This window comes from Phascolarctos cinereus, unplaced genomic scaffold (genome assembly GCF_003287225.1).
Source record: "Phascolarctos cinereus isolate Bilbo 61053 unplaced genomic scaffold, phaCin_HiC Scaffold_7;HRSCAF=346, whole genome shotgun sequence".
NCBI lineage: Eukaryota > Metazoa > Chordata > Mammalia > Diprotodontia > Phascolarctidae > Phascolarctos > Phascolarctos cinereus.
In genome coordinates, this window is record NW_027556180.1 from 189,552,615 (window position 1) to 189,575,646 (window position 23,032).

At 36.2% G+C, this 23,032-nt stretch overlaps 1 pseudogene; it reads left to right on the forward strand.

The window, feature by feature from the left end:
- Positions 1-11,756: 11,756 nt before the first annotated feature.
- Positions 11,757-23,032, forward strand: part of LOC144454882 (meteorin-like protein pseudogene) — a 154,568-nt pseudogene continuing 143,292 nt past the window's right edge.

Sequence of the window (23,032 nt, forward strand, 5' to 3'; positions counted from 1 at the left end):
GTCCAGGGTCACACAGCTAGTAAGTGTTATGTGTCTGAGGCCGGATTTGAACTCAGGTCTTCCTGAATCCAGGGCCAGTGCTCTATCCACTGCTCCACCTAGCTGCCCCCTCATCTGTTTTTTAAGGTTTTATTTTCTTCAGAATTTTTTCTGACTCCTTTACCAAGCAATTGACTCTTTTTTTGTGATTTTCTTATGTCACTCTCATTTCTTTTCCCAATTTTTCCTCTGCCTCTCTTACTTGATTTTCAGAATCCTTTTTGAGCCTTTCCATGGCCTGAGACCAATCCATATTTTTCTTGGAGGCTTTGCATCTACGAGCTTTGACTTGTTATCTTCCTCTGAGTATGTATTTTGATCTTCCTTGTCAGCATTGTAACTTTCTTTGGTCAATATTTTTTCCTGTTGTTTGCTCATATTTTTTTTAAATACCTAGTTTTTATTTTTATTTTTATTTCACTTTTTATTTTTTTGGTGAGGCAATCGGGATTGAGTGACTTGCCCAGGGTCACACAGCTAGTATCAAGTGTCTGAGGCCAAATTTGAACTCATGTCCTCCTGACTCACTCCAAGACCAGAGCTCTATCCACTGTGCCACCTAGCTGCCCCCTGTTTGGTCATTTTTCTAGTCTATTTTTAGACTTTGAACTCTTTGTTAAAGTAGGTCTCTCCTTGCACGGGGGATGGAGCACTGTCCAAGGTTCAGAGATTTTGTGCAGCTATTTTCAGAAATACTTCTAAGGACCTACAATTTTTCATTTCTTCCAAGGTGGTATGATCCAAGGAGAGGTGTTGACTGCCCTCCTGGCTTGTATTCTAATCTGTGAATGACCACAAGCACTCTTTTCTTACCTGTAACTGTGATGAGGGTCCCCACTTCAGTGTCCACAAGCTCTGGTGTGCTAGTACTCCTCCTTGCCCTAGGACTGCCACACAGAACTGTGACCTGGATCTGAGTGTGGGCAAAGCAACAAAGTCCTACCTCAGTGTTCACAAAAAGACCTCTGTAATCTCCTTCTAACTAGTTGTTTGATCCCCTTACCATCTGTTGGCTGAGAGCTCTGGAAGCAGCAGCTGCTGCTTCTGATTCGGTGGCTCCCAAGGCCTGTTCCTGGTTTGTTTGTTTTTAGTCAATTGGGGTTAAGTGACTTGCCCAGGGTCACACAGCTAGCAAGTGTCAAATGTTTGGTCTGAGGCCGGATTTGAACTCAGGTCCTCCTGACTTCAAGGCCGGTGCTCTATTCACTGCACCACCTAGCTGCCTCTCTCCTGGTTTATTTGGACAGAGGCTGTGCTGTTGTGACCTACATTGGACTGTGTTCCACTCTTACAGACCTTTCTTGCCTAAGGAAAGTTTTCTTGTGCTGGAAAATTGTTTTACTCCCTCTTTTTGTGGGTTCTGCCTCTCCAGAATTTGTTTAGAGTCATTATTTAAAAGTATTTGGAGTGGTTTGGATGAGTGCTCAGGTGAATCTCTGCTTTTACTCTGCCATCTTTCCCTGTATGACATTTAGGCTTAGTTTCTTTATTTGTAAAATGGCAACAATAGTACTTATAGCACTTGTCTCATGTTTCAGTTATAAGAAATAATTATTTATATAAAATAGTTGATAAGCTCTCTATAAATATCAGGTATTATTATTACTAAAGTCTTTTTTTGAGGAGACATAAACCCAGGTCATTTGGGGAAAGAGAATAGAACCTTGGGTGTAAATGGGTGCTAAAGAAATATATATTTTACTTTTCTGTATTTTTCTTGTATGTAACTGGATAATATTCACAGCTACAATGCTTGCACTTTTTCTGATTGCATGAGAATAGTTCTTTCACATATACAATTGCTTTCCACATAATAAAGTATTTCATTCTTTCTACATATGTATTATATAACAAAATATCTTAAGAGGATACAATGGTGCTACCTAAAAGTGACTCAAATGGGCACATGCAGTGCTAAAGCCAAACACTTTCCTCTTTAATTTAAAATTGTTTTCTCATAGAATAAGTAATATTTTACCCTTGAAGGCTTTTCTTTCTTTCATTTGTGGAAAGACCAGATGGGTCTTACAGGTCATTCACAGTTACGAAAGAAACAAAAAAGGTCCCTTTTCAGAGGTGAGATATCCTTTATTCTTTACTAGAAAACAAATTATTTGCTTGGATGGAAACCTTTTGTATTCTGGTGTAATTGCTGATATCTGTGGGGTGTCTTGGAAAATGAGATGCTCTGTCTCAAGGAGTTATAACTTATCCCTGTGCATAAAATCTAAATAAATAAATGGGAGCAGACCTCAGAGTTTCATGCAGAGAAAAGATACATGGAATGCAACTGAGAAATCAGGAGAACAACTTCAAGTGATAACAAGTGGACAAGATAAAATTATTTACCAGTGGGTTTAGGCTGATCTTTTCTCCTTTCCCTCCCCAACCAACTTCCCCTTGCCTAGCTTGTGTATTTTGTTTTAATGGTTTCTTCATTGGCAATGATGTTTTTTGTAAACAATTTCATTCTTTCTTTTCTCTGGAAATAATAGCTACTCTATATGGAAAACTGATAGAATTGGGCTTTTCAGACATTATACATAACTCAGTTGCCTTAATTTAAGAAAATAATTTGAATTATTTTCTAACCCAACAAAATAATAACACAATGTCAAAACAACATGAGTTGTGGGATCTATGTCAAATTAACTCATATAAAAGGGGTATGCTTTCAAAGATTTTCTTGGAAAATCATAAAGTTTTAATGTGAGGCAAAGGGCAAACTAGGTGGTACAATGGACAGAGTGCTGGTTTTGATGTCAGGAAGACTCATCTTCCTAAGTTCAAATCTGGCCTCAGACACTTACTAGCTATATGACCCTGGGCAAGTAACTTAACTCTTTTTAATCTCAGTTTCTTTGAATGTAAGATGAGCTGGAGAAGGAAATGGCTAACCACTCCAGTATATTTGTCAAGAAAATTTCAAATGATGTCACAAAGAGTAAAAAACCAACTGAACAACAAGAACAACAATATGAGGCAAAAATTTTTACTGCCTCAAGGTATTCAAATTCTATTTCTTGACTAATTCATTTATCAAGCTACTTACTTCTAGTTGAATGTAAAACTAAATATGTCAGTAATACTAGATTAACAGGTTTTTATCAAGCATGCTAAAATATGATGAACTGATGTCAGTAAAACATCTTGGGCTATGGAAGGGTATTTAGAGTTCATGTAGTTCAACTCTGATCAATGATTGAATTCATTTTACAACATCCCAGGCAAATATGGGTAGGAGTGATGGACCTGGAGTTAGGTAGACCTGAGTTTGAATTCTACTTCAGACACTTAATAGCTATGGGTCTCTTGGCAAATTACTTAACCTATTTCAGTCTCAGTTTCCTCATCAGCAAATTGAGGATAAAGATAGCACCTACTTTTTGAGGTTGTTGTGATTATTAAATGAGATAACATAAGAGATGGTGCTTTGCAAACCTTAAGGTGCTATATAAATGCTATGTAGTATCAATCTCTGCTCAAACACTGCCAGTGATCATGGATGCACTATCACTATGTTTCAGTGGACACAATCATAAAAATAATGAAACATTAACTTGACTTTTCAACACCTTAAAATTAATTCAAAATTAGTATATACATACAGAATTTTGCCTTCCATTATTCAATGTGTTATGCAAATGATGTGTTGAAAAATTTCCAGTCTATCAAATTATTATTGCAATTTCTCCACAATTTCTCTAGTATAGCAGTAGGATAAATAAACTCTACACACACACACACACACACACACACACACACAGAATAACTTAAATTATTACTCACTCTAGGCCTAAACATCTTAGAATTTTTAAGATGGTGTTAATGTACAATAAAGTTCTAGAGGACAGGGCCTGTGACATATTCCTTTTATCTTCTACAGCTTCTAGTGCTTTAAATATGGCATTAGCACAATAAATACTCTTATACAAATATGCCACTCCATGAGATGACATTTTAATCCAAATACATTTTAAGTACATTCACCTGTTCACTCAAGAGGTATTTATGAAACACCTACCGAGTACCAGGGACTATGCTAGGTGCTGAGAGGAGGTAGCTAGGTGGCACTGTGGATAAGGCGCTGGGACTTGAGTTGGTAAGACTTTAGCTCAAATATGACCTGAGGCCAGTTCTAGCTATGTGACCTGGGCAAGTCACTTAACCTCCATTTGCCTCAATTTCCTCAACTGTACAAATTGTGACAGTAAAAGGATCTATCTTAAAGAAATCATTGTGAGGATTGATCATTGAAATAATATTTATAAAGTACTTAGTACATTGCCTGGCATGTTCTAGGTTTCATATAAGTGCTTGTTCCCTTCCCATTCTATCCCACCTGATTCCCCATCCACACACCCATAACAAAACAAAGAGTTCCTGCCCACAAACAGCTTACATTCTATCAAAGGGAAACAATCATGTAAACATGTAAGTGAATTCACATGTGTACAAAGTACATACAAAGTCATCTTTGTCAGGAGTTGCAGGGGGGAGACAATTGTCACCATAGAGACAAGGCAAAAGCACTCATATAGGAGATAGCACTTGACTTAAACCTTGAAAGTAACTAGTGAGTCCGTGAGATAGAAGTGCACGGAAGCAAGGGTGTAGGAAGTAGAATGTTATAGAAAAGGAATAATCAGGCCTGTCTAGCTGGAACATAGAGTTTATGAAGAGTGATGTATTCAGTAAGCCTGGAAAAGTAAGATAGAGACAAACTGTGAAGAACTTTAGTGACTAAACATAGGAGCTAGTATTTTATTCTAAATTCAAGAGGGAGCCATTGGAGCTTCTTGAGAAGAATGACATTTATGGTCATGTTTTAGGAATCTCAAAGATAGGAGACCAATTAGAAGACTATAACAATAGTCCTAGCAAGATGTGAAGAAGACATGAGACTGGTAGTTTTTTAGGTGAGGAGAAAATTTAAAAAAAGATTCAAGGATTCAAGAAATTTGTGAAAGTAGAATGAAAAAAAATTGGAAACTTATTGGATAGAACTGATGGGAGAGAGGGATAAGTCAAGGATTACTCTGAGGCTTTAGATATGAGAGACTAGAAGGATAATGGTACCCTTAACAGAAAGCAGGAAATCAGGGGCAAAGAAAGGTTTTGAGGGTGAGATAACGTGCTTTATTGTGATTATGTTGACTTTGAGAAACTGGTAGCAATTCCAACTGGAAAAGACTGATAGACAGTTGGTGATGTTGGATTGTAGCTCAAGATAGTGACTACAGCTTAATCTATATATCTGAGATACACATACATATATACATATATATATATATATATACATACATACATACATACACATATATACCAATATACATATATATACAGTATACATATAGTTGCATATGCATATGTATATATCATATATGCATGTGTATATGTATATAAACACATGTACATTATATATTTATATTTATATTTGTATAGAGAGAGGTGGGGGAAATATTGTAACCCTTGCCTCGAATGCAAGTTAGGCTTGTTTGCCCTTAAAAGATATTGAGAATATTTTTGGTACTTGGTTGGCCTAGAGGACTAAATGGTTCTCTTTTGAGAATAATATCAGGCTCTTGATATCACTTCCAGATTATCAGAACATAAAATAGTCTCATGGAGCTCCATTTTCCTTTGATGTATGGTTGGTAGAAAATTGTGTACAATCCTGGCAGGGGAGCTTTTCTCAGATCAATCAGTTTGCAATAGCTTTAGCTGCTCTTGTTGAATATTCTTTTCCTGTTATGGCTAAGGAAAATTCCTTTTATTGACTGTTGGATGATCTACTTGTGCCTTATGTTGTTTCAAAATTGACTTTTAAGTACCAAGGGACAGCCCAAGTCTGTACTAGCCTGGAACTCTAAAAGAGAATGCATAGTGGGAGAAGAGAGTCCAAGACAGATCCCTTGCATACCCCACATTTAGGAGGAATGACTCACATGACTATCCAATAAAGCAGACTGAAGAAAAACAGCCAGATAAGTAGTGATATCTGATGGTAGTGGTGTGCAAAAGGAGAAGTGCAAAAGGAGAATATTGCATGATTCCTCTCTTTGAGGATCTTATAATCCAGAATAATAAAACAAAATCCATTCTTACTACTGGCACTATAGATGGGATAGTTCTATAGCACTGTAGTTGCACTTTTGTGAAATATTGGAATCAATAAACAGCAAAATTTTATTGAATATCTACTATGTTCCAGGCACTCTACTAGGCACTGGAGATATAAATACAAAGAATGATATAGTCTGTAGCTGAAAGGGTATTCTCATGGAGGGTATTCCACTCTAACAGAAGAGATATGTACTTATATACTCATATGCATACAGATGTATACATACATAGATATATATGATGCACATAAAATTAATAAATACAAATATATGCAAAGTAGTTAAATGAGTAGTTAAATGGAAGTTTTGGAGGGAGAATGCCAGCAGTTGGGGGAGACCAGGAAAGACTTTAGAGAAGATGTTGCTTTAGCTGTATCCTAAGAAAAGAGAAAGAGCCTATGAGGCAAAGGTAATGAGGAAGTGCAGTTCCAGGCATGGGGTCATCCAGTTAGGAGATGTAGGTTCCTGTGTGAGAAACAGAGAGAAAACAAGTTTGTCTGGATTGCAGAATGCTGAAAGGGCCATAACGTCCACTGAGGTTAGAAAACGTCTTACCTGACTTTTTGTTGTCTTTGCTGCTCCCAAATTAGATGTGACACAATATTTTAAAGTTGCTTTGAAGGGAATGTTGGGACAGTTTGGCTAGAATACTCCATCTAATCTGCCATCTTGGTTCCACCTTCCTAATGAGGTTGGAAAAGTAGTTTGGGGGCAAGTTATATAAGCCTTTAAAGCCTAAATAAAAGACTTTATATTTGATCCTGGAGACAAGAGGAAGCCATTGGAGTTGATTAAGTAGGGAAGTAACATGGTTATATGCATATTTAAGGAAAATTACTTCAGCAACTGTGTGCAACATGGAATGAAGGCATGAAAGACTTGAGGTAGAGAGAAAACAACTAGGAGACTGCTGGAATAATTAGGTGAGAGGTGATGAGGACCTGAACTAAGTCAGCAGCTGCGTGAGTGGAGAGGAATCTAATATGAGAGATATTGTGAAGGTAGAAACTGCAAGAGTTGCTAACTAATTAGAAATATGGGGTAAATTCATCTAATTAGTTTTGTGGGGTAAGAGTGTGAGAAGTCCAGAACAATGCTGAGATTACAAACCTTGGAAACTGGAAGGATGGTGGTACAGAAATAGGGAAGTTAATTTAAAAAAAAAAGAAAGAGAAGAATGTTTAGGGGAGAGGGAAGTGGAGAGAAATGTATTTATTTGTCTATCTGCCTGTCTGCCTGTCTACCTATTGCTATTTTTCTCTCTGTCTCTGTGTCTTGTCTGTATTTTCCCCACCTTCCTCCCCTTTATATCTATCTACTATGTGAAATAATAAAATTTTATATTGGCAAAAGAACCTCAAAATTATTTAGTTTTGTTTCCCAAAACTACCCAGGTGGCCTAGTAAAGTTAAAGCACATTAAATCCTGGACAATTCAAAATTTAAACATAATAAAATTAGTTAAAAAGAGCATACAATTAGAAGTCAGCTGAATCATTTAAAAATGTGAATTAATTCCTATTGATCAAGCTTTTTAGTCTTTAATTACTAGTGCTTCCTATTATCTTGCTTATGAAACAGCCAAAATGTCCTGGTGTGAAAGTTATAAATACTGTGGTTTTCTAAGTCAATACACAGCCTGCAGGGATCCTTATGTACAATTTAGTGGCCATTGTTTCTATTTGAGTTTGATACCATTGCTCTAGATGAACCTTCAAATATTCCCTCTTTCTCAAAATAAGGGAAACTGTATGATTTCTGGTATATTTAACAATCCATTGTTTTGATTTATTTATTTTAAAGAAATGATTTATCGTAAACATAGTACAGTTACCCCTTCCACAATGATGAAATTAGGGACGTGGCACCCCCATGATCTGGAAAATTCATGTAAAATTTTTGGCTTTCCCTTCCTATGAGAGAATAAGTCTGAATTTTTTTCTTTTTCTTTTATGAGGTGTTTGCAGTACCAATATATATTTTATGTATTTCTGTGTTTCAAAACTTCTTTTCTGTGTCATCTACTGTCCTTCTCATGTCATTGGTGGCTTCTACAAAACTCCCAAAATTCTCACTTAATTTCTTATGCTATGATGATTGATGTATACTGTGATGATGAAAGTTGTAATGTGGAAGGGATAACTGCAGTAAATAACACTATAACTTGCTGCACAACTATTTACATTTCAATGAGTTTCACTACACAAAATGTTATAACTTTTCAGTCACTTTCTTTATGTTCCCTGATAGGAGATTTTGTTCACTTAAACTTATTCATTTGGTCTTTTTATTGTATAATTTCTTCTTCTGGTTCTGCTTATTTTCCTTTTGCTTTATTCCATAATGTTGTAATAGCCCTTCTTCAAGGCAGCCAGTCAAAGCCACACTGGAAAGATTATTAAAAAAGGTTTTCTTTGTTTCTTAATGCTCCTTATATTTTTCATCTTTATTTTTAGTAGGCAGTATGACTTAGTAGATAGAGGACTCAGCTCAGAGACAAAAAGTCCTAGGTTTTGGTCTTCATTATGACACTTACTAGAAATTTACTTAGCCTCTCAGAATTTTGAGAAATATCATTGTGTGTAACGTCTAGTCTAGAAAGTTGACCCTGGAGTTGGAAAGACTCAGTTCAAGTCTTATTTTTGACTCATACTAGCTGTGTGATTATGGGCAAACATTTTATCTTTACAATTCTCCCCTAGGGAGCTCTTAAGATGATAAACTATAAGCTAGCTACCAAGGTATAGCAGTAGAAGATGTTTCTATACAGGGAGGCCCCAGTTCTTTCACTCAAGAAATTACATCGTGTTAATATACCACAATGCATTTTATGATTCTCTTTTTATTGGACATCTAATTGCCTCCATTTTTTATAATTACTAATAAAAATCTTTGATAGTTTTTTTTTTAAATTTTTGGTTTTGTTTCTGATGATACTCTGAGGTCATATTTCCAGCAATGGAAGTATTGGGTATTCTAATTAATTTCATCTTTTATGAATGTTATTGCTGTGCTAATATTTTAAGTGTGACTCTAAAGCTAGCAACCTCTTTTTTTGAAGTTGGCATAAAATGAGGTACTCACTGATCACTGAACATTAAAAAAAGGAGGTTTACTTTGCCCCAATACAAGAAGGATATACTGCAAGAATAAAGTGATACTTGGCTTCTCCGGATATGGCCTCCCTCATCTGGAAACTCTATCTGGTCAGTAAGTCAGTGAGGTTTCATGACTTACCAAGTCTAAGAGACGGCAATGACTCAAAACCAGATTAGGAAGCTACATCAGGGAAGCTGGGGACAATTAGGTTTTATGGCGGGGGAGGGAGGAGAGGAAGTTGTGATAGGGAAAGTCGGGGAAGTTGCATTAGGAAACCACTGGTTCTATCTCAGCTAGGAAAAATAATATTCCATGACAATACCTAGCAACTGTGCAGGTTAAAATTACTTTTTGCTGTGTACATGCCAAAAACTCCTATGCAACTTCATTAAATGCGTTTCAATCTTAAAGTCACCAAGGACATTTTGCTTGTACAGTATGATGCTTTTAAATGTTCAGTGGTTTGCTAGCTATCTGTGACAAACTTAAACCACTTAAAAAAGCAGACTGCTGACAAAGCAGAGAAATAAGGGTCCACTTCTTTTCAAACAATAACCCACAAATGAGAGAAGGAAACTAAAATTCTACCAGAAATAAAGCCTTGATTGTTCTCCTGTCAGCCTGTCACCTACATGAAACAGCTGCTATAGCACAGACACAGCAGCTGCTGCTACCAAGACTATTACTAATGCAATTCAGAAATTCTTTTATTTTTATTAATTTAAAAATATGCCGGTATCTTATATCAATCTACTGAAACTGTCCATTTCAATTAGGTTCACCACCAAGATCTCTCCAGGGCAACAGTGATATAACTTTAACCATTCATACTTTTTGTGTATGTATTTGATAGTAATATGGCATAGTCTATTAGTAGAAAACTTTTATAACCTTGGAAATGTAAATGAAGCTATTCTAGCAGAGGCAAAAACCCAAATTCCTACAAATGTTAATCCATAAGTGAAAATAAGGAAATAAAATCTCAGAATAAATGCATCCTTTTTTTTTTTTCAGTGCCTCATAAGTACGCAGTCCTATATGCAGTTACTTAAGGGAGAAACAACAAAATTCCCACAAAGGAAAACCTTCCAAGCACACTGAACTTAAAGAACCATGGAGTTTTTTAAGAAAGAGAGTTCAGTGAATGGGAAGAAAAGTATTGAATTCCTGACTTTGAAATCATGAATGTAAAAATAGCAAATGATGAGGAAGAAATTCACTTTTCCCAACAAACATGTTGAGTTTCATGTAATAGCAACTAAAGGAGAGAGAAAGGAATGGCTAGGGAGAAGGGGTAAAAGGAGAGTGATAAGATGAAAAGAGATAAAGACATGCAGGATGTGACTATAGAAGCAATGAATAGGAGACAGGAAATTAGATACAGTCAGAAGGAAGAGATGATGGAAATGGAGGAGTTGTTTGTCCTTCATTCTCTCAGAGAACTATGACATCAAGGAGGAGTACATACAGAAGGGAGAGGGGTTTAGTAGGTTCTAAAGTGAGAGTATTATTTTGTGTTTACTGCTCTTGTTACACCCTGCCACTCACTTGAATAACCCATCTTAATCTCTCTCCCAGGATCACACAGCTAGTGTCTGAGCCACATTTGAACTCATCTTCCTGACTCTAGGCCAGACACTCTAAGCACTGTACTACCTAGCTGTTCCAACTCTGTGTTTAATTGACTCCAATTCTAAGACTAGCAGGAAGAATCAGCATTATTGGTCCTACTCACTGCTATTCCTAGGCTACTTTAAAAGCTGATAGCACCATGTATACCTCCTCTGTCCTTATGGCTTGCTTCTAAAACAGCCCCTGCCCCAAAATTTTTTCCATGTTACCTTATACTCTGGCATCAAACTGGTTACCTCAGCATCCCATTCTGGAGCCCTCTGGAGCAGTGTTTTTATCCAATATAACAAGTCTTTATCTCATTTGACATTCAAAATGAGGCAGTATGGCATTATGTATAGGGCACTAGACTTGATGTCAAAAGGACCTGGGTCTAAATCACATTTCAGTCACTAATTGTATGAGCATAGATAAGTCATTTAACTTCTGTGTGCCTCACCTTCCTCATGGGAAAAATGAGGAGGTTGGATGTGACCTCTAAGGTTTGTTACAGTTCTAAATCTAATATCCTATGAAATAACATGTTATTGACCACTACATTTTGGAATTAAATATTTTGTTAATAAATAGTTCTATTGCAGCATAAATGAGGCACTTTTTTTTTAAAGTCTGCAGCTTAATTAATATTATACTTCAGAAATTGCGGAAAGATGATGGTTTAAGACCTAGAACAACCCAGATCCCCATGTAAAGTAAAAAAAGTCACTGAAAAGAACACTAATAAGGAAAATAAAGGAAGATAGCTATAAGGTACTCCACTGAGTCCATAGCTACACAAAAGATCTTCCAGAATTCAGTGGAAACTCTGAACAGAGAAAGGGCAGGATAGTTGGGAGGTGAACATGATAAAAACCCTACAACAATGGCAGACATCCACAAAGCTCAGCAACTAGGCAGTCAAACTCAAGTCACCACAGAAGATATGGCCAAGAAAGATCTCTGCCAGCAGAACATTCAAGGACCAGGTACCCTTAGCATTCAAGCCCAGACAGAGGCAATTCACAACAGCTTACTCCTGAGTCACATCAAAAGGGTTGAGGGACCTGGTAGGCAAAGAACTTGGTTTCCCAAGAAGCTTACTAATTACTCAAAACTATCTTGGTGGAGCTCCTTATACTCATAGCAAGGGAAGGAATCATGGACAGTTTTGAAATTATTGAAGAACAAAATAGAAAGAGACAATAATTTAAGCCAACAGGGGACAGAGCTAAAACCAAGTTATTTCTGCAGAAGGCAGGACTTAGTATTAGCCACCACATCCAGAACTAATCAAGGCCTACTCACACCAAGCATAAGTATTAGAGAGCTCAGGCTCTCACTCAAGCACAAAGCTTCCATCCAGACACTGAGGCTGGACATATTGATAAACACAAGAAAATATCAGACTAAAATGAAGAAGTACTGTAGATTGAGAGAAGCCTAAGTGGTAAACAGAAAAGAACAATTCCAAAAGTCCAAGTAGTGCCTCAGAAAAAAAAAAAAAAAGATTATCTTAGACAGAAGGATTTCAAAAATACCTAGGCAAAATGAATTAAGAAATGCAAAATGTAATGTTAAAGGAAATGATAGGTAGGGGGAGAAGGAATGGCAAGGAGGATTAATAGTCTGTAATAGGTTGTAGTAAACCTTACCCAAGAAATGAAATCCTAGAAAATTAGAATGGGCCATATTGAAAACAATGACTGCATGTGACAAGTAATATTAAAACAAAAGCAAAATATTATAAAAACACAAAACAAAACAAAACACTATGGTTTGTGTTCTACGGTATTGCTATGCCATGCTGTATTTTTGGAAGTTGTAACATTACTTTCATAGAGGGCTTGGATACCATCTTATATTCTCCTTCTTCCTTCCTCTTTTGGTTTCCAGAGATAAAAGAAAATATTGTCTTTCATGACACCTAATGAGGTTATCTGAGCCTAGATAGCTGCTTCTTTCTTACCCACTGATGTTTTGGTCCCCTTGCCTTTTCCGAGGAAGTTTGAAGACAATTAAACCCTTGCTTTTTAATTATAGGGATGTATTCACAACCTATTTACATGGAATTCTTTTTCCTAATGTACCTGTTAATCTTCTAAAATGTTATATAATTTCTTTCCAAAGATAGAATAAATATAACAGTAGTACATATTTTGATGTAGAATGCTTTTTAAACATTGGAGTTTTGGTATCTTTTTTAATGAAGGACTTTGAATACATCCATACGTACATATATATACATATGTAGATATACACATACATATTGTGATAATACATATGTGTATATGTGATAATAAAGACATAAATGTGTTATTTTACATATGGAACAAACAAATGTTAGCTCAGCTGACTGCATTTTGAAATAATTCTGTCCTCAGCAGAGTAATCAAGAGCCAAAAGGAATGCTGATTCTGTCTAGTCCAGCTCTCTGCTTTTAAATAAAGTTTAGCCAATGACCCATTCTTTGAAATATCTAGTATATAAAGTATCTAGTAGAGCAAACAGTACTTAATACAAGTATGCATATTCATTAGCAATAAGAATCGCTAGTGTCCTTTAAAAATGTCTGTCTCATTAAAACTTTTTTTTCTTTCCTAATTGAGAAGAGTTTTCCAAATAGTCATATGACTGTTATCAATAAAGCTTGATTATCCAGTAAGGTCTCTATTCTGTCTTGTCTTTATTTCAGTTCCTCCTTCATTTAGTCCATGCTTTGATTCTAATTATACAGTGAAATTTAGGAAGGCATGCCTCAAGTGGCCATGATAAAGAATGGAGAAATCTACTTGTTTAAGCAAAGAACTTATTTTAAAGAGACTAAAACATGGAATGCCACTGAATGAAAACTAAACTACATGATTAATATAGGTCTACAAAGAAATAGTGAAATTTTATAGGGAAAAATCAGCAAAGTCAAAGGAAAAATGAGATGTAATTATATAGGACATAAAGGGAATTGAAAAACATTATTTTCATATATCAAGACTGAAAGAGAGGGAAGCTAGGTGGCACAGTGCATAGAGCACTGGCCCTGGAATCAGGAGGACTCAAGTTCAAATCCAGCCTCAGACACATAACACTTGCTAGCTGTGTGACCCTGGGCAAGTCGCTTAACCCCAATTGCCTAACCAAGAAAAAAAAAGGAAAAAAAAGACTGAAAGAAAGATAAAGGAAATATTGTTCTTGTATGAGATAACTAGGTAAAACTAATAACAGATAGCACCCAAAAGTCAGAGACTTCTAATGTTGCTTTTTAAAAAAAAAAAACTTCAGGCTTTATAAAATTGAAACAGGCAACCCTTGGAATGAAAGGGCAAGAGACCAAGATAGATGAAGGGAGAGGAACCAGTAGGGAAACATAATCATTCAGTGATACTTGATATTCAAATGAGTGTGCCTCGAAGATTTGCATCCTGGGACTTGGCTTAAGTGAACTACTAGCTAATATTTTGGAGAATTCATTGAAAAATGGTGACATGCCTAAAGAATAGAAAAGAGTCAGCTATCACAAACTATAGCAACTATCATAAATAATGGGAAATGGATAATGAATATTCTTGATTTATTTTATCTAGCAAGACTGTAATTTTCCAACAGCTGAGTGAAAATTAGGCAGTAGGATTTGAACAAGAGAAATTTCAAATAGAAGAAGTTATACAGCTTGAAAATCAAAGGAAAATCAGAGCTATAATCTATCTTTAAAATTTTAGCAAGTTTTTTATATTAATCATGACATTCTGATCAATAAATTGGGAAATATGAATAAGCTATTCAATAGGACTCTTAGGAAAAAAAAAACCAGAACAAAACTAAACTAATTGAATGAGTGGGCAAGTGTCATATCCAGAGTTATAATCAATAGTTCAGTGTTAACTAAGGAGATATAATAAGTGATAGTAAGGAACATGCACTTTTAAACTTAGGGTAGAGTTAGCAGTTTGAATTACTGCAAAACATTGGACAAATGATAAGAAAAAAAAAGAACTCAATAGAGTATTGTCCAATATAGTGGGAAAGAAAAAAGAAACCAATGGGTTCCAAAATAAGATACGAGATGACTGGTTCTGTGCAAATATAGCAATAAAGGAACCAGGTGCCATGGTAGATGACAAGTTGAATATTAAATCATCGCTGTGGTATTACTTATAAAAACATATAGTGTATGCTGCTAGAATATAGAAATATGTAGGGACCCTGAGATAATCCTTCCATTGTATTCAGCTCCAGTCAGACCCTTCCAGTGTCTAATACTAGGTTGTACTCATTTAAAAGGATGCAGAAGACTTCAGCAAGGCTTAAAAAAGGGCAACCAAAGTAACAAAAGAATAAGAAAAATATAACTTGTGGGAAAAGCTTAAAGCACTAGGGATTATTTAGGGGATATTGAGGAGTGAATTAAAGCTGTCAAGAAAATGAAGAATTATTCGAAAGAGAATGCTGATTGGCTATTTCCTATCTCCACCAAAGACAGCAGTAGATGAAATAGGTTTAAATGAAAGCAAAATGAATTTCAGTTAGATAAGGAAGGACTCTTTGATAGTGATAGTGAATTTAATGACGGTGGAAATATGAATTTGCAGATTCTTCAGACCTAGATATTTTAAAGAATGGGTCATTGGTTAAACTTTATTTAAAAGCAGAGAACTGGACTAGACAGAATCAGCATTCCCTTTGGCCCTTGATTACTCTGCCAAGGACAGCATTATTTCAAAATGCAGTCAGCTGAGCTAAAAACGGACAAACAAACAAAAACCTTTATGAATCATGCAATCATTGTGGGCCTATAGGATATTGCTCGGGAACAATATTCTTGCTAAAATTACACACAAAGAAGCATTTTCCAGGCTAGGAAGCATCCCAACAAGTCAGCGTCAAGCCCCCACCTTAGCAAACCAGTGGAAGATCCTGAACCCAGTGTGGTGGAACAGGTAAACACCAATACCAGGTCACCCTACAACCCTTAGCATAGCCAAGGGAACAAACAAAGTCCAAGTCTGAGAACCACCACATGCTTCGGTGTATCCCTGGACTCACAGGCATCCTCCAGCACCTAGACCTCCACATGCTTCAGTGCAGCCTTGGGGAAACCCAGACAAACCCCACCTGCCCTCACCACATGCCAGATACCAACAGCTCAGCACCAGGTAATCAGCCAGATCCCTAGAGCCTCCAGCAACATCAAGCATGCCCCACCCCACACCCTCAACACAGCACCAGACATGAGGGTCCATGTGGGCCTCAGGGCAATATCAGCTCAGCAATTGGTAAGCAACCAGGTCCTGCAGCCATGGGCACAAGAAGCTTGAGACAGAGCCCCTTCCACCCTGGGATCAGAGATGAAATTCAAAAGAAAGAAAAAAGGCAAAAAAAATCTTACCATAGAAAGTTGTTATGGTGAGAAGGAAGACTAAGACGAAACTCAGAAGAAGAAAACAGTGTTAAAACACCTATGGGCAAATCCCAAAGAAAAGCTGGCAGTGGTCTCAAGCCCAGAAAGAACTCATGGAAGAGCTAAAAATCATATAAGAGTGGTAGAAGAAAAGTTGAGAAAAGAAATGAGTGATGCAAGAGAATTATGAAAAAAGAGTCAACAGCCCAGCAAACTGCTTAAAAAGTAGAATTGGCCAAATGAAAAAGGAGATACAAAAATCCACTGAAGAAAACAACCCCTGAAAGAGAACAATTGGCCAAATGGAAAAGAAAGTATAAAAGTTAATTGAGGAAAAACACCTTAAAAATTAGAATTGGGCAAGTGCAAGCTAATGACTCTATGAGACATCAAGAATCAATCAAAGACATTCAAAAGAATGAAAAAAATGGAAGAAAATATAAAATACCTCTTGGGAAAAACAACTGACCATGGGGAAGGTAGATGGCACAGTAGATACAGCTCCGGCCTTGGAGTCAGGAGGACCTGAGTTCAAATCTGACCTCAGACACATAACACTTACTATCTGTATGATGGTGGGCAAGTCACTTAACCCCATTGCCTTGCCAAAAAACAAAACAAAACAAAGCCAAAACCAAAAACAAACCAAAAAAAACTGACCTGAAAAATAGATCCAAGATAGACAATATCAGAATCATTGGACTACAGAAAAGCCATAATAATAAAAAAAAAAAGGACCTGGACAGCATCTTTCAAGAAATTTTCAAGGAAAACTGCTCTGATGTCCTGGCACCAGAGGCCAAAATAGGCATTGAAATAATTCACCAATCTCCTCAGAAAAGGGATTCCAAAAGAAAAACTCCAAGGAATATTATAACCAAATTTCAGAAGTATCAGGTGAAGGAAAAAAAAATAATACAAGTGGACAGAAAGAAACAATTCATGTATCAAGGAGTCACAGTCAGGATCACACAGGACTTAGCAGCTGCAATATTAAAGAATCAGAGGACATGAAACATGATATTCTGGAGGGCAAAGGAGCTAGGACTACAAACAAGAATCACGTAGAAAAATTAAGCATGATACATCAAGGGAAAAAATGGTCATTCAATGAAATAGAAGGATTTCAAGCCTTCATAAGGAGAAGACAAAAATGAAACCAAAAATTTTACCTCCAATATCAAGACCTAAGAAAAGCATACACAGATAAAAATGGAAAAAAAAAGTGATTCAATAGAATTAAACTGCTTACATCCCTACACAGGAAAATGATACTTGTAATTCTTAAAAAATGTATTACTAATAATACAGATAGAAGAACAGTACAGATATACATAGACAGAGGGTATGGGTATAGGGCAAATTTGAGGGGATGGCATAAAAAATTAATGGATGAGAAAGAGGAGTACAGTGGGTATAATAGGAAGGGAGAGGTAGAATGAGGTGAGTTATCTCACACGAAAAGGCAAGAAAGACCTATTATAGTAGAGGGGAAGATAGGGGTGAGGGGCTGTGGTCATTGCTTCAACTTCTCTCTCATCAGTATGTCTCAAAGAGGAAAAATATATACAGTCAGATGAATATAGAAATCCATCTTATCCAACAGGGAAACTAGGAGGGGAGGGATTAAGCAAAATGGCATGGGGTGAGGACTGACTGAAGGGAGAGAAGATGGTAGACCAAAGCAAAACACTGGTGAGGTGGGAAAGGGTAAAAGGAGAAAGAAGGCAAATAGGAGGAAGAATAGGATGGAGGGAACTACATAGGTAGTAATCATAACTGTGAATGTGAATGGGATAAACTCTCCCAGCAAACAGAAGTGGATAGCAGAGTGGAACAAAAACCAGAATCCTACAATATATTGCTTGCAAGAAACACACTTAAGAAGAGAGACACACAGAGAGTAAAGTTAAAGGGCTGGAACAGAAAAGCAGAGGTAGCAATCCTGATCTTAGACAAAATAAAAGGAAAAATAGACCTAATTAAAAGAGACAAATAAGGAAATTACATCTTGCTAAAAGGTACCATAGACATTGAAGCAAACAAAGTAGAAGAGTGAAGAATTGTCTACCTGTCAGATCTATGGGGAGGAGAAGAATTCATGATGAAACAAAAGATACAGAGCATTATGAAGTGTAGAACAGACAATTTTGATCACATTAATTTGAAAAGCATTTTTGGAAACAAAATCAATGCAAGATTAGAAGGAAAGTAAAAAGCTGGGAAACAATTTTTACAATAAGTGTCTCTGATAAAGACCTCATTTCTCAAATGTATAAAGAACAGAGTCAAATGTATGAGAATACAAGCCATTCCCCTGAATAGTCAGTTTTCAGATGAAGAAATCAGAGATATCTATAGACATATAAAGAAATGCTATATGTCACTTTTGATTAGATAAATACAAATTGAAGCAACTCTGAAATACCACTTCACACCAATCATATTGACTAATATGACAGAAAAGGTAAATGATAAATGTTGGAGAGGATGTGGGAAAATTGGGACACTAATGCACTGTTGGTAGAGTGGAGAACCATTTTGGAGAGCAATTTGGAACTATGCCGAAAAGGCTATAAAACTGTACATACACTTTGATTCAGCAATACCACTACTAGGTTGGTATCCCAAAGAGATCATGAAAAAGGGAAAACGATCTGCATGTCTAAAAAATATTTATAGCAGCCCTATTCATCATGGTATTTGAAGGGATGCCAATTAATTGGGGAATGGCAGAACAAGCTTTTGTATATGACTGTAATGGAATACTATTGTGCAATAAGAAATGATGAATGGGGACATTTCAGAAAAACCTAGAAAGATTTGTATAAACTGATGCTAAGTGAAATGAGCAGAACCAGGAAAACACCGTATACAGTATCAGCAACATCACGTGATGATCAACTATGAATGACTCAGCTTTTCTCAGCAACACAATGATTGAAGACTGGTACAAAGGATTCAGGAAGGAAAATGTTATCTATATCCAGATAAAGAACTGATGGACTCTGCATGCACATAAAAGCATATTTTTTCAACTTTATTCTTTCTCATGGTTTTTTTCTCTTTTAATCTGCTTCTTCTTCCGCAACTATGATGAATATGTAAATATATTTTACACGCTAGCATATGTATAAACTATACTAAACTGCCTACCATTTTCAGGGAGGGGAGAAAGGAAGGGAGAAAAATTTGGAACTCAAAATCTTGTAAAAAAAACGCTAAAAAGTTTCTTATGCAATTGTGAGAAAAAAAATACTATTTAAAGCAAAAAATAAAATAAAATGACACATGTACAGTTGCTATACAGCAAGACAAAAACACATCTTAGCACAGCTTCTGTCGGCCCACACACAAATGAAGGTAAAATATAGTTGTGAAAAAAACATACTTAGGAAGTTGAATGGATTTTATTTTCCACATCCTTAATCTCCACTGTCTATCTCATTTTCTCACCTTAGTTGCTAATTTCTCCCCTTGTCTTTTCTTTAAAATCTAAATGTTCTGCTAGTCTCCATCAAAGTAGAAAAGGATCTGATGTCATTCATTAACGTCATGTTTACCTAATCAATCTATGATGCCATGAACAGGAATTTGCATTTTAAGTGCCCCCTCCCTCCTCCTTTTTGTTTGAGGAATTAAAAAAACATAAACTTTGTTAAAGGCATTTTCGGCATCATTAAAAAGCAACCTCACTGTAACTTTTGGAATATTTAACCTTGATTCTTCTATCTAAGTCACACCTGTACAATTTGATAGTAGGTAGAGGCCAAAATTAAAATAGACTAAACTTCTTTGGGCTGCAGATAAGTTTTTAGTGGCTCACTTTCCAAGTAAAGGTATAATTAATGATTAAACTATTTTACATATGTCATGTTTTTTTAAAAGAAATTTCAATTAATATCAATTAATTATACTTATTACTTAAGATTTTTATTTATCATGAAATCTAATTAATGTTAAAAAGTTACTTTGCTAAGTGGTACAAGTTTTAATACATTTTCCAGGTTTTCTTAGTGTTTGCATTTAGTTAGTGTTTACTAACTAACATTAGTTAATATTACATTTCTTATCAGCAATCAGTTTATCGCACTCTGGAATCATGCTTGAAATTTATTTCTTTAGAAATCTGAAAACTAACCTTAGTAGCCACCTCAGTTTCTGAGTTTACTTTCTTGAAACACCATTGTTCCCCGCTGATATTTTTCAACAGTTCAGACGCTTTAATTTGTTTTTCATTGGTGTCCAATTTGCTTAAGTCAGGATGTTTTGCTTCAAAATGGTGACAAGATTGTATTACTTCAGAATGGCTATTATTACTTCTTTGCAAACAAGGCACAACATTTTGTCTCTCATATAAGTAACCAAGTATCTGTTTGTCCACTCCAGATTAAATACTCTATGTTTTGATTTGATCTTCCTTTTCATCATGTTTTACAAAGTCACCCCTAAAATTTTAATCTGAGAACCAAAAAATCTCCACAGCAACTGCTCACATACAAAGAAATACTGAACTGAGTGTCTGAACTTGGAGAAAGCACTAGAACTCATGTAATTTGGAGGGCAGCCATGCAGCAAGGGAGGGGAAGGAGCCTTTGCATTGTGGTGGCTCATCATATACTGGACATCAGCTGTGTTGGCATGTGGCTGTGCTCACTTTGTCCCTATTCAATGCCAGTAACAACAGAAAACACAATGAAAAGATGGGACTCTTCCTCCTCTCAGATGAAAGACAGACTGATAACGGTTGGTTGCTGAAGGTCATGTGACAAACAGGAGAGAATGTGCAGTGGCAATCCACCTGGCAAGTTACATGATGGGCACAATAGTGACTAGTGGAAGGCAGGTTAAGTGGGGTAGAGACAAAACACTTGTCACATTTTTACTTTCTTTAACATCCTCTACATTTTTCATAGGCTCCCAAAATCCTTTGGCAGACTGCAAGCAGCTCATGCTTGACCTGATTATGTGTTCTTTTTTTCCTTTGCAGGCTTCTCATCTTTTAACTAATTCTTGCATATGGGTGCACCACAAAGTTTAGTCTTTAGTCCTCTTCTATTTCCTTTCTCCAGTTTGTTCCTTGTCACTCTCAACAACCACTGCTTTAGCTACTACCTCTGTTCGTGTGACTCCTAAATCTCCATCTCGGAATGACTTTTGTTTTCTGAACTCCAGAGTTATATCTCTTCCTACCTACAGGACATCTCTTCTTAGACGTCCTGTAAGTCCAAAATAAAGCTCCTTACATTTTATTTTTCTGAAACTACTTTTTTTTCTGACTTCAATTCAATTCAGTTCAGTTGAAAAAAAATAATAAATGGCTGCTAGGTTAATGTGCCAGGTATTGGGGACACAAACACAATAATGAAATAGTCCTTGTTCTCCAGGAACTTATATATTGGTGGCAGGAGGACAGTATATACTATACCCATATATACATAAATATCTATATGTATATGTCTGTATATATGAATACATACTCACATATATGTGTGCCAATCCTATCCCTATCTCTAGCTGGATGAAAGAAACATTTTCTAATAAATTTCTTTTGGATAGGCATGTCTTGTGCATGAGCTTTCTCTTTTTTCCCTTTGTACCATAGATTATAGGTTACCACGTAGTTACTTATTTAGAAATGCATCTGCCACCAAATGTAGGAATTGAAATGACTAGAAAAAAATATTGATTTAGTCTCCTTATAACTCAAATTAACACACAGGACTTTGACCATTACTCCATTTACTACAATGATGGCTCAATTTCAAAGAATTAACTTTCTTAGAATGATCTTTCTAAACTCTCTTAATTTACCCCACCATCCATTTTCTTTACTTCTACACCCAGTCTGCCCAATGTGGCCAAAGGAAGGCATGTGGCCATTCTGATTAGGTCCATTATAAAGGCTGGAACCTTTGCTCCAGCATGATAATTCTTTTACTTCTCTCTGATTGATTGCCTATCACATTGTCCACAATATCTATTCAAAATTCGTTTTTCATGAAGTCGCTATTATGCCTTCTTCCCTCTTTTCCAACAGAGGACCTTACTTCATACGTATTTATCAAGAAAATTGTTGGCATCTGTATGAGCTCTTTCCCCTAATTGTTAGATCTTCTCAACATCATCTTCTATCCTTCCCATTTTTATCATCCACGTACTCTTCAATTTTTAATCTTTCTTTTTCCACTATGTCCTTCCCTAATGCCTACAAACTCAGATTATCATACCCTTAAAAACAAACAAAAGCCCTTATTTTTTTCTGATATCCTCCTAAATGGTCTTCACTCTTTCCACCCTTTTACACTCAAACTTCTAGAAAAACTGTCAACATTTGCTTCTTTCCTAATCACTCCAAACACTTTTCAATTTCTTTCAATCTGACTTCTTTCCCCATAATTCAACTAAAACTTCTCTTAGAGTTACCAGTGACCTCAGTTTCAAAGCCCTTAAAGTTTTTTTTTTCTTAATCCTCTTCATTCTTGACCCCTCTGAAGTGTTTCACACCACTGACCCAAAACTCCTCCTGGATTATCTCTCTTCTCTTGCTTTTTGTGACACCTCTCTTTCCTGAATTTCTTTCATTTGTCTGGACCCTCCTTCTCACTCTCTGTTGAATCATCATCTATACTTTGCTCCCAATGTTTGGGAACCTCTTCAGTTAAATTATTATCACTGTGAAGTCCTCCTATCTATCCCGAGCTCCAATCCAACATCATCAACTACTTGCTAAACAAATACCTCTTCCTCCCATATGTGTGTAGTCA